At 29.6% G+C, this 16,269-nt stretch overlaps 1 long non-coding RNA gene across 1 annotated transcript in view; it reads right to left on the minus strand.

Annotated features, from left to right (window-relative positions):
- Positions 1-16,269, minus strand: part of LOC125687857 (uncharacterized) — a 109,357-nt gene that overhangs the window by 80,232 nt on the left and 12,856 nt on the right. The window contains exons 5-8 of the long non-coding RNA XR_007374497.1: positions 15,145-16,210; positions 12,521-12,725; positions 11,619-11,741; positions 5,427-5,590 (exon numbers count right to left, since the gene is read on the minus strand). This is a non-coding gene — a long non-coding RNA (uncharacterized LOC125687857). The remainder of the gene's footprint in view (positions 1-5,426; positions 5,591-11,618; positions 11,742-12,520; positions 12,726-15,144; positions 16,211-16,269) is intronic.

The raw sequence follows: 16,269 nt of genomic DNA on the forward strand, positions 1-16,269 counted from the left end.
CCCCGTTTTTAACCTAAAATATCGCTTATTTTCATAGAAATCCCCGTTTTTAACCTAAAATATCGCTTATTTTCATAGAAATCCCCGTTTTTAACCTAAAATATCGCTTATTTTCATAGAAATCCCTGTTTTTAACCTAAAATATCGCTTATTTTCATAGAAATCCCTGTTTTTAACCTAAAATATCGCTTATTTTCATAGAAATCCCTGTTTTTAACCTAAAATATCGCTTATTTTCATAGAAATCACTGTTTTTAACCTAAAATATCGCTTATTTTCATAGAAATCCCTGTTTTTAACCTTAAATATCGCTTATTTTCATAGAAATCCCCGTTTTTAACCTTAAATATCGCTTATTTTCATAGAAATCCCCGTTTTTAACCTTAAATATCGCTTATTTTCATAGAAATCCCTGTTTTTAACCTTAAATATCGCTTATTTTCATAGAAATCCCCGTTTTTAACCTTAAATATCGCTTATTTTCATAGAAATCCCCGTTTTTAACCTTAAATATTGCTTATTTTCATAGAAATCCCCGTTTTTAACCTTAAATATCGCTTATTTTCATAGAAATCCCCATTTTTAACCTTAAATATCGCTTATTTTCATAGAAATCCCTGTTTTTCCCCTAAAATATTGCTTATTTTCATAGAAATCCCTGTTTTTCCCCTAAAATATCGCTTATTTTCATAGAAATCCCTGTTTTTAACCTTAAATATCGCTTATTTTCATAGAAATCCCCGTTTTTAACCTTAAATATCGCTTATTTTCATAGAAATCCCCGTTTTTAACCTAAAATATCGCTTATTTTCATAGAAATCCCTGTTTTTCCCCTAAAATATCGCTTATTTTCATAGAAATCCCTGTTTTTCCCCTAAAATATCGCTTATTTTCATAGAAATCCCTGTTTTTCCCCTAAAATATCGCTTATTTTCATAGAAATCCCTGTTTTTAACCTAAAATATCGCTTATTTTCATAGAAATCCCTGTTTTTAACCTAAAATATCGCTTATTTTCATAGAAATCCCTGTTTTTCCCCTAAAATATCGCTTATTTTCATAGAAATCCCTGTTTTTAACCTAAAATATCGCTTATTTTCATAGAAATCCCCGTTTTTAACCTTAAATATCGCTTATTTTCATAGAAATCCCTGTTTTTAACCTGAAATATCGCTTATTTTCATAGAAATCCCTGTTTTTAACCTTAAATATCGCTTATTTTCATAGAAATCCCTGTTTTTCCCCTAAAATATCGCTTATTTTCATAGAAATCCCTGTTTTTAACCCTAAAATATCGCTTATTTTCATCGAAATCCCTGTTTTTCCCCTAAAATATCGCTTATTTTCATAGAAATCCCTGTTTTTCCCCTAAAATATCGCTTATTTTCATAGAAATCCCTGTTTTTAACCTTAAATATCGCTTATTTTCATAGAAATCCCTGTTTTTAACCTAAAATATCGCTTATTTTCATAGAAATCCCTGTTTTTAACCTAAAATATCGCTTATTTTCATAGAAATCCCTGTTTTTAACCTAAAATATCGCTTATTTTCATAGAAATCCCTGTTTTTCCCCTAAAATATCACTTATTTTCATAGAAATCCCTGTTTTTCCCCTAAAATATCGCTTATTTTCATAGAAATCCCTGTTTTTCCCCTAAAATATCGCTTATTTTCATAGAAATCCCTGTTTTTAACCTAAAATATCGCTTATTTTCATAGAAATCCCTGTTTTTCCCCTAAAATATCGCTTATTTTCATAGAAATCCCTGTTTTTCCCCTAAAATATCGCTTATTTTCATAGAAATCCCCGTTTTTAACCTTAAATATCGCTTATTTTCATAGAAATCCCCGTTTTTCCACTAAAATATCGCTTATTTTCATAGAAATCCCCGTTTTTAACCTTAAATATCGCTTATTTTCATAGAAATCCCTGTTTTTAACCTGAAATATCGCTTATTTTCATAGAAATCCCCGTTTTTAACCTTAAATATCGCTTATTTTCATAGAAATCCCCGTTTTTAACCTTAAATATCGCTTATTTTCATAGAAATCCCCGTTTTTAACCTAAAATATCGCTTATTTTCATAGAAATCCCCGTTTTTAACCTAAAATATCGCTTATTTTCATAGAAATCCCCGTTTTTAACCTAAAATATCGCTTATTTTCATAGAAATCCCCGTTTTTAACCTTAAATATCGCTTATTTTCATAGAAATCCCTGTTTTTAACCTGAAATATCGCTTATTTTCATAGAAATCCCCGTTTTTAACCTGAAATATCGCTTATTTTCATAGAAATCCCTGTTTTTAACCTGAAATATCGCTTATTTTCATAGAAATCCCCGTTTTTAACCTTAAATATCGCTTATTTTCATAGAAATCCCTGTTTTTAACCTTAAATATCGCTTATTTTCATAGAAATCCCTGTTTTTCCCCTAAAATATCGCTTATTTTCATAGAAATCCCTGTTTTTAACCTAAAATATCGCTTATTTTCATAGAAATCCCTGTTTTTCCCCTAAAATATCGCTTATTTTCATAGAAATCCCTGTTTTTCCCCTAAAATATCGCTTATTTTCATAGAAATCCCTGTTTTTCCCCTAAAATATCGCTTATTTTCATAGAAATCCCTGTTTTTCCCCTTAAATATCGCTTATTTTCATAGAAATCCCTGTTTTTAACCTAAAATGTCGCTTATTTTCATAGAAATCCCCGTTTTTAACCTTAAATGTCGCTTATTTTCATAGAAATCCCTGTTTTTAGCCTTAAATATCGCTTATTTTCATAGAAATCCCTGTTTTTCCCCTTAAATCTCGCTTATTTTCATAGAAATCCCTGTTTTTCCCCTAAAATATCGCTTATTTTCATAGAAATCCCCGTTTTTAACCTTAAATATCGCTTATTTTCATAGAAATCCCTGTTTTTCCACTAAAATATCGCTTATTTTCATAGAAATCCCCGTTTTTAACCTTAAATATCGCTTATTTTCATAGAAATCCCTGTTTTTAACCTGAAATATCGCTTATTTTCATAGAAATCCCCGTTTTTAACCTTAAATATCGCTTATTTTCATAGAAATCCCCGTTTTTAACCTTAAATATCGCTTATTTTCATAGAAATCCCCGTTTTTAACCTAAAATATCGCTTATTTTCATAGAAATCCCTGTTTTTAACCTAAAATATCGCTTATTTTCATAGAAATCCCCGTTTTTAACCTAAAATATCGCTTATTTTCATAGAAATCCCCGTTTTTAACCTAAAATATCGCTTATTTTCATAGAAATCCCCGTTTTTAACCTAAAATATCGCTTATTTTCATAGAAATCCCTGTTTTTAACCTTAAATATCACTTATTTTCATAGAAATCCCTGTTTTTCCCCTAAAATATCGCTTATTTTCATAGAAATCCCTGTTTTTAACCTAAAATATCGCTTATTTTCATAGAAATCCCTGTTTTTCCCCTAAAATATCGCTTATTTTCATAGAAATCCCTGTTTTTAACCTAAAATATCGCTTATTTTCATAGAAATCCCTGTTTTTAACCTAAAATATCGCTTATTTTCATAGAAATCCCTGTTTTTCCCCTAAAATATCGCTTATTTTCATAGAAATCCCTGTTTTTCCCCTAAAATATCGCTTATTTTCATAGAAATCCCTGTTTTTCCCCTAAAATATCGCTTATTTTCAAAGAAATCCCTGTTTTTCCCCTTAAATATCGCTTATTTTCATAGAAATCCCTGTTTTTAACCTAAAATGTCGCTTATTTTCATAGAAATCCCCGTTTTTAACCTTAAATGTCGCTTATTTTCATAGAAATCCCTGTTTTTAGCCTTAAATATCGCTTATTTTCATAGAAATCCCTGTTTTTAACCTTAAATATCGCTTATTTTCATAGAAATCCCTGTTTTTAACCTTAAATGTCGCTTATTTTCATAGAAATCCCCGTTTTTAACCTTAAATATCGCTTATTTTCATAGAAATCCCCGTTTTTCCACTAAAATATCGCTTATTTTCATAGAAATCCCCGTTTTTAACCTTAAATATCGCTTATTTTCATAGAAATCCCTGTTTTTAACCTAAAATATCGCTTATTTTCATAGAAATCCCTGTTTTTAACCTAAAATATCGCTTATTTTCATAGAAATCCCTGTTTTTCCCCTAAAATATCGCTTATTTTCATAGAAATCCCTGTTTTTCCCCTAAAATATCGCTTATTTTCATAGAAATCCCTGTTTTTCCCCTAAAATATCGCTTATTTTCATAGAAATCCCTGTTTTTCCCCTTAAATATCGCTTATTTTCATAGAAATCCCCGTTTTTAACCTAAAATGTCGCTTATTTTCATAGAAATCCCCGTTTTTAACCTTAAATGTCGCTTATTTTCATAGAAATCCCTGTTTTTCCCCTAAAATATCGCTTATTTTCATAGAAATCCCTGTTTTTCCCCTAAAATATCGCTTATTTTCATAGAAATCCCCGTTTTTAACCTTAAATATCGCTTATTTTCATAGAAATCCCCGTTTTTCCACTAAAATATCGCTTATTTTCATAGAAATCCCCGTTTTTAACCTTAAATATCGCTTATTTTCATAGAAATCCCTGTTTTTAACCTGAAATATCGCTTATTTTCATAGAAATCCCCGTTTTTAACCTTAAATATCGCTTATTTTCATAGAAATCCCCGTTTTTAACCTTAAATATCGCTTATTCTCATAGAAATCCCCGTTTTTAACCTAAAATATCGCTTATTTTCATAGAAATCCCCGTTTTTAACCTAAAATATCGCTTATTTTCATAGAAATCCCCGTTTTTAACCTAAAATATCGCTTATTTTCATAGAAATCCCCGTTTTTAACCTAAAATATCGCTTATTTTCATAGAAATCCCCGTTTTTAACCTAAAATATCGCTTATTTTCATAGAAATCCCTGTTTTTAACCTTAAATATCGCTTATTTTCATAGAAATCCCTGTTTTTAACCTAAAATATCGCTTATTTTCATAGAAATCCCTGTTTTTAACCTAAAATATCGCTTATTTTCATAGAAATCCCTGTTTTTCCCCTAAAATATCGCTTATTTTCATAGAAATCCCTGTTTTTAACCTAAAATATCGCTTATTTTCATAGAAATCCCTGTTTTTAACCTAAAATATCGCTTATTTTCATAGAAATCCCTGTTTTTAACCGTAAATATCGCTTATTTTCATAGAAATCCCTGTTTTTCCCCTAAAATATCGCTTATTTTCATAGAAATCCCTGTTTTTCCCCTAAAATATTGCTTATTTTCATAGAAATCCCTGTTTTTCCCCTAAAATATCGCTTATTTTCATAGAAATCCCTGTTTTTAACCTTAAATATCGCTTATTTTCATAGAAATCCCTGTTTTTCCCCTTAAATATCGCTTATTTTCATAGAAATCCCTGTTTTTAACCTAAAATATCGCTTATTTTCATAGAAATCCCTGTTTTTAACCTTAAATATCGCTTATTTTCATTGAAATCCCTGTTTTTAACCTGAAATATCGCTTATTTTCATAGAAATCCCCGTTTTTAACCTGAAATATCGCTTATTTTCATAGAAATCCCTGTTTTTAACCTGAAATATCGCTTATTTTCATAGAAATCCCCGTTTTTAACCTGAAATATCGCTTATTTTCATAGAAATCCCTGTTTTTAACCTTAAATATCGCTTATTTTCATAGAAATCCCTGTTTTTCCCCTAAAATATCGCTTATTTTCATAGAAATCCCTGTTTTTAACCTAAAATATCGCTTATTTTCATAGAAATCCCTGTTTTTCCCCTAAAATATCGCTTATTTTCATAGAAATCCCTGTTTTTCCCCTAAAATATCGCTTATTTTCATAGAAATCCCTGTTTTTCCCCTAAAATATCGCTTATTTTCATAGAAATCCCTGTTTTTCCCCTTAAATATCGCTTATTTTCATAGAAATCCCTGTTTTTAACCTAAAATGTCGCTTATTTTCATAGAAATCCCCGTTTTTAACCTTAAATGTCGCTTATTTTCATAGAAATCCCTGTTTTTAGCCTTAAATATCGCTTATTTTCATAGAAATCCCTGTTTTTCCCCTTAAATATCGCTTATTTTCATAGAAATCCCTGTTTTTCCCCTAAAATATCGCTTATTTTCATAGAAATCCCCGTTTTTAACCTTAAATATCGCTTATTTTCATAGAAATCCCTGTTTTTAACCTAAAATATCGCTTATTTTCATAGAAATCCCCGTTTTTAACCTTAAATATCGCTTATTTTCATAGAAATCCCTGTTTTTAACCTGAAATATCGCTTATTTTCATAGAAATCCCCGTTTTTAACCTTAAATATCGCTTATTTTCATAGAAATCCCCGTTTTTAACCTTAAATATCGCTTATTTTCATAGAAATCCCCGTTTTTAACCTAAAATATCGCTTATTTTCATAGAAATCCCCGTTTTTAACCTAAAATATCGCTTATTTTCATAGAAATCCCCGTTTTTAACCTAAAATATCGCTTATTTTCATAGAAATCCCCGTTTTTAACCTAAAATATCGCTTATTTTCATAGAAATCCCCGTTTTTAACCTAAAATATCGCTTATTTTCATAGAAATCCCTGTTTTTAACCTAAAATATCGCTTATTTTCATAGAAATCACTGTTTTTAACCTAAAATATCGCTTATTTTCATAGAAATCCCTGTTTTTAACCTTAAATATCGCTTATTTTCATAGAAATCCCCGTTTTTAACCTTAAATATCGCTTATTTTCATAGAAATCCCCGTTTTTCCTCTTAAATATCGCTTATTTTCATAGAAATCCCTGTTTTTCCCCTAAAATATTGCTTATTTTCATAGAAATCCCTGTTTTTCCACTAAAATATCGCTTATTTTCATAGAAATCCCCGTTTTTAACCTTAAATATCGCTTATTTTCATAGAAATCCCCGTTTTTAACCTAAAATATCGCTTATTTTCATAGAAATCCCTGTTTTTCCCCTAAAATATCGCTTATTTTCATAGAAATCCCTGTTTTTAACCTTAAATATCGCTTATTTTCATAGAAATCCCTGTTTTTCCCCTAAAATATCGCTTATTTTCATAGAAATCCCTGTTTTTAACCTAAAATATCGCTTATTTTCATAGAAATCCCTGTTTTTAACCTAAAATATCGCTTATTTTCATAGAAATCCCTGTTTTTCCCCTAAAATATCGCTTATTTTCATAGAAATCCCTGTTTTTAACCTAAAATATCGCTTATTTTCATAGAAATCCCCGTTTTTAACCTTAAATATCGCTTATTTTCATAGAAATCCCCGTTTTTAACCTTAAATATCGCTTATTTTCATAGAAATCCCTGTTTTTAACCTTAAATATCGCTTATTTTCATAGAAATCCCTGTTTTTCCCCTAAAATATCGCTTATTTTCATAGAAATCCCTGTTTTTAACCCTAAAATATCGCTTATTTTCATCGAAATCCCTGTTTTTCCCCTAAAATATCGCTTATTTTCATAGAAATCCCTGTTTTTCCCCTAAAATATCGCTTATTTTCATAGAAATCCCTGTTTTTAACCTTAAATATCGCTTATTTTCATAGAAATCCCTGTTTTTAACCTAAAATATCGCTTATTTTCATAGAAATCCCTGTTTTTAACCTAAAATATCGCTTATTTTCATAGAAATCCCTGTTTTTAACCTAAAATATCGCTTATTTTCATAGAAATCCCTGTTTTTCCCCTAAAATATCGCTTATTTTCATAGAAATCCCTGTTTTTCCCCTAAAATATCGCTTATTTTCATAGAAATCCCTGTTTTTCCCCTAAAATATCGCTTATTTTCATAGAAATCCCTGTTTTTAACCTAAAATATCGCTTATTTTCATAGAAATCCCTGTTTTTCCCCTAAAATATCGCTTATTTTCATAGAAATCCCCGTTTTTAACCTTAAATATCGCTTATTTTCATAGAAATCCCCGTTTTTAACCTTAAATATCGCTTATTTTCATAGAAATCCCTGTTTTTAACCTTAAATATCGCTTATTTTCATAGAAATCCCTGTTTTTCCCCTAAAATATCGCTTATTTTCATAGAAATCCCTGTTTTTAACCTGAAATATCGCTTATTTTCATAGAAATCCCCGTTTTTAACCTTAAATATCGCTTATTTTCATAGAAATCCCCGTTTTTAACCTGAAATATCGCTTATTTTCATAGAAATCCCCGTTTTTAACCTATAATATCGCTTATTTTCATAGAAATCCCTGTTTTTAACCTGAAATATCGCTTATTTTCATAGAAATCCCTGTTTTTCCCCTAAAATATCACTTATTTTCATAGAAATCCCTGTTTTTAACCTTAAATATCGCTTATTTTCATAGAAATCCCTGTTTTTAACCTAAAATATCGCTTATTTTCATAGAAATCCCTGTTTTTAACCTAAAATATCGCTTATTTTCATAGAAATCCCTGTTTTTCCCCTAAAATATCGCTTATTTTCATAGAAATCCCTGTTTTTAACCTAAAATATCGCTTATTTTCATAGAAATCCCCGTTTTTAACCTTAAATATCGCTTATTTTCATAGAAATCCCTGTTTTTAACCTGAAATATCGCTTATTTTCATCGAAATCCCTGTTTTTCCCCTAAAATATCGCTTATTTTCATAGAAATCCCTGTTTTTCCCCTAAAATATCGCTTATTTTCATAGAAATCCCTGTTTTTAACCTTAAATATCGCTTATTTTCATAGAAATCCCTGTTTTTAACCTAAAATATCGCTTATTTTCATAGAAATCCCTGTTTTTAACCTAAAATATCGCTTATTTTCATAGAAATCCCTGTTTTTAACCTAAAATATCGCTTATTTTCATAGAAATCCCTGTTTTTCCCCTAAAATATCGCTTATTTTCATAGAAATCCCTGTTTTTAACCTAAAATATCGCTTATTTTCATAGAAATCCCTGTTTTTCCCCTTAAATATCGCTTATTTTCATAGAAATCCCTGTTTTTCCCCTAAAATATCGCTTATTTTCATAGAAATCCCTGTTTTTCCCCTAAAATATCGCTTATTTTCATAGAAATCCCTGTTTTTCCCCTAAAATATCGCTTATTTTCATAGAAATCCCTGTTTTTAACCTTAAATATCGCTTATTTTCATAGAAATCCCCGTTTTTAACCTTAAATATCGCTTATTTTCATAGAAATCCCCGTTTTTAACCTTAAATATCGCTTATTTTCATAGAAATCCCCGTTTTTAACCTGAAATATCGCTTATTTTCATAGAAATCCCTGTTTTTAACCTGAAATATCGCTTATTTTCATAGAAATCCCTGTTTTTCCCCTAAAATATCACTTATTTTCATAGAAATCCCCGTTTTTAACCTGAAATATCGCTTATTTTCATAGAAATCCCTGTTTTTAACCTAAAATATCGCTTATTTTCATAGAAATCCCTGTTTTTAACCTGAAATATCGCTTATTTTCATAGAAATCCCTGTTTTTAACCTGAAATATCGCTTATTTTCATAGAAATCCCTGTTTTTAACCTAAAATATCGCTTATTTTCATAGAAATCCCTGTTTTTAACCTAAAATATCGCTTATTTTCATAGAAATCCCTGTTTTTCCCCTAAAATATCGCTTATTTTCATAGAAATCCCTGTTTTTAACCTAAAATATCGCTTATTTTCATAGAAATCCCCGTTTTTAACCTTAAATATCGCTTATTTTCATAGAAATCCCTGTTTTTAACCTGAAATATCGCTTATTTTCATAGAAATCCCTGTTTTTAACCTTAAATATCGCTTATTTTCATAGAAATCCCTGTTTTTCCCCTAAAATATCGCTTATTTTCATAGAAATCCCTGTTTTTCCCCTAAAATATCGCTTATTTTCATAGGAATCCCTGTTTTTCCCCTAAAATATCGCTTATTTTCATAGAAATCCCTGTTTTTCCCCTAAAATATCGCTTATTTTCATAGAAATCCCTGTTTTTCCCCTAAAATATCGCTTATTTTCATAGAAATCCCCGTTTTTAACCTAAAATATCGCTTATTTTCATAGAAATCCCTGTTTTTCCCCTAAAATATCGCTTATTTTCATAGAAATCCCTGTTTTTCCCCTAAAATATTGCTTATTTTCATAGAAATCCCTGTTTTTCCACTAAAATATCGCTTATTTTCATAGAAATCCCCGTTTTTAACCTTAAATATCGCTTATTTTCATAGAAATCCCCGTTTTTAACCTAAAATATCGCTTATTTTCATAGAAATCCCTGTTTTTCCCCTAAAATATCGCTTATTTTCATAGAAATCCCTGTTTTTCCCCTAAAATATCGCTTATTTTCATAGAAATCCCTGTTTTTCCCCTAAAATATCGCTTATTTTCATAGAAATCCCTGTTTTTAACCTAAAATATCGCTTATTTTCATAGAAATCCCTGTTTTTAACCTAAAATATCGCTTATTTTCATAGAAATCCCTGTTTTTCCCCTAAAATATCGCTTATTTTCATAGAAATCCCTGTTTTTAACCTAAAATATCGCTTATTTTCATAGAAATCCCCGTTTTTAACCTTAAATATCGCTTATTTTCATAGAAATCCCTGTTTTTAACCTGAAATATCGCTTATTTTCATAGAAATCCCTGTTTTTAACCTTAAATATCGCTTATTTTCATAGAAATCCCTGTTTTTCCCCTAAAATATCGCTTATTTTCATAGAAATCCCTGTTTTTCCCCTAAAATATCGCTTATTTTCATAGAAATCCCTGTTTTTCCCCTAAAATATCGCTTATTTTCATAGAAATCCCTGTTTTTAACCTAAAATATCGCTTATTTTCATAGAAATCCCTGTTTTTCCCCTAAAATATCGCTTATTTTCATAGAAATCCCTGTTTTTCCCCTAAAATATCGCTTATTTTCATAGAAATCCCTGTTTTTCCCCTAAAATATCGCTTATTTTCATAGAAATCCCTGTTTTTCCCCTAAAATATCGCTTATTTTCATAGAAATCCCTGTTTTTAACCTAAAATATCGCTTATTTTCATAGAAATCCCTGTTTTTCCCCTAAAATATCGCTTATTTTCATAGAAATCCCCGTTTTTAACCTTAAATATCGCTTATTTTCATAGAAATCCCCGTTTTTAACCTTAAATATCGCTTATTTTCATAGAAATCCCCGTTTTTCCACTAAAATATCGCTTATTTTCATAGAAATCCCTGTTTTTAACCTGAAATATCGCTTATTTTCATAGAAATCCCCGTTTTTAACCTAAAATGTCGCTTATTTTCATAGAAATCCCCGTTTTTAACCTTAAATATCGCTTATTTTCATAGAAATCCCCGTTTTTAACCTTAAATATCGCTTATTTTCATAGAAATCCCCGTTTTTAACCTAAAATATCGCTTATTTTCATAGAAATCCCTGTTTTTAACCTGAAATATCGCTTATTTTCATAGAAATCCCTGTTTTTCCCCTAAAATATCACTTATTTTCATAGAAATCCCCGTTTTTAACCTTAAATATCGCTTATTTTCATAGAAATCCCTGTTTTTAACCTTAAATATCGCTTATTTTCATAGAAATCCCTGTTTTTCCCCTAAAATATCGCTTATTTTCATAGAAATCCCTGTTTTTAACCTGAAATATCGCTTATTTTCATAGAAATCCCCGTTTTTAACCTTAAATATCGCTTATTTTCATAGAAATCCCCGTTTTTAACCTGAAATGTCGCTTATTTTCATAGAAATCCCCGTTTTTAACCTATAATATCGCTTATTTTCATAGAAATCCCTGTTTTTAACCTGAAATATCGCTTATTTTCATAGAAATCCCTGTTTTTCCCCTAAAATATCACTTATTTTCATAGAAATCCCCGTTTTTAACCTGAAATATCGCTTATTTTCATAGAAATCCCTGTTTTTAACCTAAAATATCGCTTATTTTCATAGAAATCCCTGTTTTTAACCTGAAATATCGCTTATTTTCATAGAAATCCCCGTTTTTAACCTGAAATATCGCTTATTTTCATAGAAATCCCCGTTTTTAACCTAAAATATCGCTTATTTTCATAGAAATCCCTGTTTTTAACCTAAAATATCGCTTATTTTCATAGAAATCCCTGTTTTTCCCCTAAAATATCGCTTATTTTCATAGAAATCCCTGTTTTTAACCTAAAATATCGCTTATTTTCATAGAAATCCCCGTTTTTAACCTTAAATATCGCTTATTTTCATAGAAATCCCTGTTTTTAACCTAAAATATCGCTTATTTTCATAGAAATCCCTGTTTTTCCCCTTAAATATCGCTTATTTTCATAGAAATCCCTGTTTTTCCCCTAAAATATCGCTTATTTTCATAGAAATCCCTGTTTTTCCCCTAAAATATCGCTTATTTTCATAGAAATCCCTGTTTTTCCCCTAAAATATCGCTTATTTTCATAGAAATCCCTGTTTTTAACCTAAAATATCGCTTATTTTCATAGAAATCCCTGTTTTTCCCCTAAAATATCGCTTATTTTCATAGAAATCCCCGTTTTTAACCTTAAATATCGCTTATTTTCATAGAAATCCCCGTTTTTCCCCTTAAATATCGCTTATTTTCATAGAAATCCCTGTTTTTAACCTTAAATATCGCTTATTTTCATAGAAATCCCTGTTTTTCCCCTAAAATATCGCTTATTTTCATAGAAATCCCTGTTTTTAACCTGAAATATCGCTTATTTTCATAGAAATCCCCGTTTTTAACCTAAAATATCGCTTATTTTCATAGAAATCCCCGTTTTTAACCTATAATATCGCTTATTTTCATAGAAATCCCTGTTTTTAACCTGAAATATCGCTTATTTTCATAGAAATCCCTGTTTTTCCCCTAAAATATCACTTATTTTCATAGAAATCCCCGTTTTTAACCTGAAATATCGCTTATTTTCATAGAAATCCCTGTTTTTAACCTAAAATATCGCTTATTTTCATAGAAATCCCTGTTTTTAACCTGAAATATCGCTTATTTTCATAGAAATCCCTGTTTTTAACCTGAAATATCGCTTATTTTCATAGAAATCCCTGTTTTTAACCTAAAATATCGCTTATTTTCATAGAAATCCCCGTTTTTAACCTAAAATATCGCTTATTTTCATAGAAATCCCTGTTTTTCCCCTAAAATATCGCTTATTTTCATAGAAATCCCTGTTTTTAACCTAAAATATCGCTTATTTTCATAGAAATCCCCGTTTTTAACCTTAAATATCGCTTATTTTCATAGAAATCCCTGTTTTTAACCTGAAATATCGCTTATTTTCATAGAAATCCCTGTTTTTAACCTTAAATATCGCTTATTTTCATAGAAATCCCTGTTTTTCCCCTAAAATATCGCTTATTTTCATAGAGATCCCTGTTTTTCCCCTAAAATATCGCTTATTTTCATAGAAATCCCTGTTTTTCCCCTAAAATATCGCTTATTTTCATAGAAATCCCTGTTTTTCCCCTAAAATATCGCTTATTTTCATAGGAATCCCTGTTTTTCCCCTAAAATATCGCTTATTTTCATAGAAATCCCTGTTTTTCCCCTAAAATATCGCTTATTTTCATAGAAATCCCTGTTTTTCCCCTAAAATATCGCTTATTTTCATAGAAATCCCCGTTTTTAACCTAAAATATCGCTTATTTTCATAGAAATCCCTGTTTTTCCCCTAAAATATCGCTTATTTTCATAGAAATCCCTGTTTTTCCCCTAAAATATTGCTTATTTTCATAGAAATCCCTGTTTTTCCACTAAAATATCGCTTATTTTCATAGAAATCCCCGTTTTTAACCTTAAATATCGCTTATTTTCATAGAAATCCCCGTTTTTAACCTAAAATATCGCTTATTTTCATAGAAATCCCTGTTTTTCCCCTAAAATATCGCTTATTTTCATAGAAATCCCTGTTTTTCCCCTAAAATATCGCTTATTTTCATAGAAATCCCTGTTTTTAACCTAAAATATCGCTTATTTTCATAGAAATCCCTGTTTTTAACCTAAAATATCGCTTATTTTCATAGAAATCCCTGTTTTTCCCCTAAAATATCGCTTATTTTCATAGAAATCCCTGTTTTTAACCTGAAATATCGCTTATTTTCATAGAAATCCCTGTTTTTCACCTTAAATATCGCTTATTTTCATAGAAATCCCTGTTTTTAACCTGAAATATCGCTTATTTTCATAGAAATCCCTGTTTTTAACCTAAAATATCGCTTATTTTCATAGAAATCCCCGTTTTTAACCTAAAATATCGCTTATTTTCATAGAAATCCCTGTTTTTAACCTAAAATATCGCTTATTTTCATAGAAATCCCTGTTTTTCCCCTAAAATATCGCTTATTTTCATAGAAATCCCTGTTTTTAACCTGAAATATCGCTTATTTTCATAGAAATCCCTGTTTTTAACCTTAAATATCGCTTATTTTCATAGAAATCCCTGTTTTTCCCCTAAAATATCGCTTATTTTCATAGAAATCCCTGTTTTTCCCCTAAAATATCGCTTATTTTCATAGAAATCCCTGTTTTTCCCCTAAAATATCGCTTATTTTCATAGAAATCCCTGTTTTTAACCTAAAATATCGCTTATTTTCATAGAAATCCCTGTTTTTCCCCTAAAATATCGCTTATTTTCATAGAAATCCCTGTTTTTCCCCTAAAATATCGCTTATTTTCATAGAAATCCCTGTTTTTCCCCTAAAATATCGCTTATTTTCATAGAAATCCCTGTTTTTCCCCTAAAATATCGCTTATTTTCATAGAAATCCCTGTTTTTAACCTAAAATATCGCTTATTTTCATAGAAATCCCTGTTTTTCCCCTAAAATATCGCTTATTTTCATAGAAATCCCCGTTTTTAACCTTAAATATCGCTTATTTTCATAGAAATCCCCGTTTTTAACCTTAAATATCGCTTATTTTCATAGAAATCCCCGTTTTTCCACTAAAATATCGCTTATTTTCATAGAAATCCCTGTTTTTAACCTGAAATATCGCTTATTTTCATAGAAATCCCCGTTTTTAACCTAAAATGTCGCTTATTTTCATAGAAATCCCCGTTTTTAACCTTAAATATCGCTTATTTTCATAGAAATCCCCGTTTTTAACCTTAAATATCGCTTATTTTCATAGAAATCCCCGTTTTTAACCTAAAATATCGCTTATTTTCATAGAAATCCCTGTTTTTAACCTGAAATATCGCTTATTTTCATAGAAATCCCTGTTTTTCCCCTAAAATATCACTTATTTTCATAGAAATCCCCGTTTTTAACCTGAAATATCGCTTATTTTCATAGAAATCCCTGTTTTTCCCCTAAAATATCGCTTATTTTCATAGAAATCCCTGTTTTTAACCTGAAATATCGCTTATTTTCATAGAAATCCCTGTTTTTAACCTAAAATATCGCTTATTTTCATAGAAATCCCTGTTTTTAACCTAAAATATCGCTTATTTTCATAGAAATCCCTGTTTTTAACCTGAAATATCGCTTATTTTCATAGAAATCCCCGTTTTTAACCTATAATATCGCTTATTTTCATAGAAATCCCCGTTTTTAACCTGAAATATCGCTTATTTTCATAGAAATCCCCGTTTTTAACCTAAAATATCGCTTATTTTCATAGAAATCCCTGTTTTTCCCCTTAAATATCGCTTATTTTCATAGAAATCCCTGTTTTTAACCTGAAATATCGCTTATTTTCATAGAAATCCCTGTTTTTCCCCTAAAATATCACTTATTTTCATAGAAATCCCCGTTTTTAACCTGAAATATCGCTTATTTTCATAGAAATCCCCGTTTTTAACCTTAAATATCGCTTATTTTCATAGAAATCCCCGTTTTTAACCTAAAATATCGCTTATTTTCATAGAAATCCCTGTTTTTAACCTGAAATATCGCTTATTTTCATAGAAATCCCTGTTTTTCCCCTAAAATATCACTTATTTTCATAGAAATCCCCGTTTTTAACCTTAAATATCGCTTATTTTCATAGAAATCCCTGTTTTTAACCTTAAATATCGCTTATTTTCATAGAAATCCCTGTTTTTCCCCTAAAATATCGCTTATTTTCATAGAAATCCCTGTTTTTAACCTGAAATATCGCTTATTTTCATAGAAATCCCCGTTTTTAACCTTAAATATCGCTTATTTTCATAGAAATCCCCGTTTTTAACCTGAAATGTCGCTTATTTTCATAGAAATCCCCGTTTTTAACCTATAATATCGCTTATTTTCATAGAAATCCCTGTTTTTAACCTGAAATATCGCTTATTT

The sequence above is a fragment of the Lagopus muta genome, unplaced genomic scaffold, assembly GCF_023343835.1.
Source record: "Lagopus muta isolate bLagMut1 unplaced genomic scaffold, bLagMut1 primary scaffold_93, whole genome shotgun sequence".
Lineage (NCBI taxonomy): Eukaryota > Metazoa > Chordata > Aves > Galliformes > Phasianidae > Lagopus > Lagopus muta.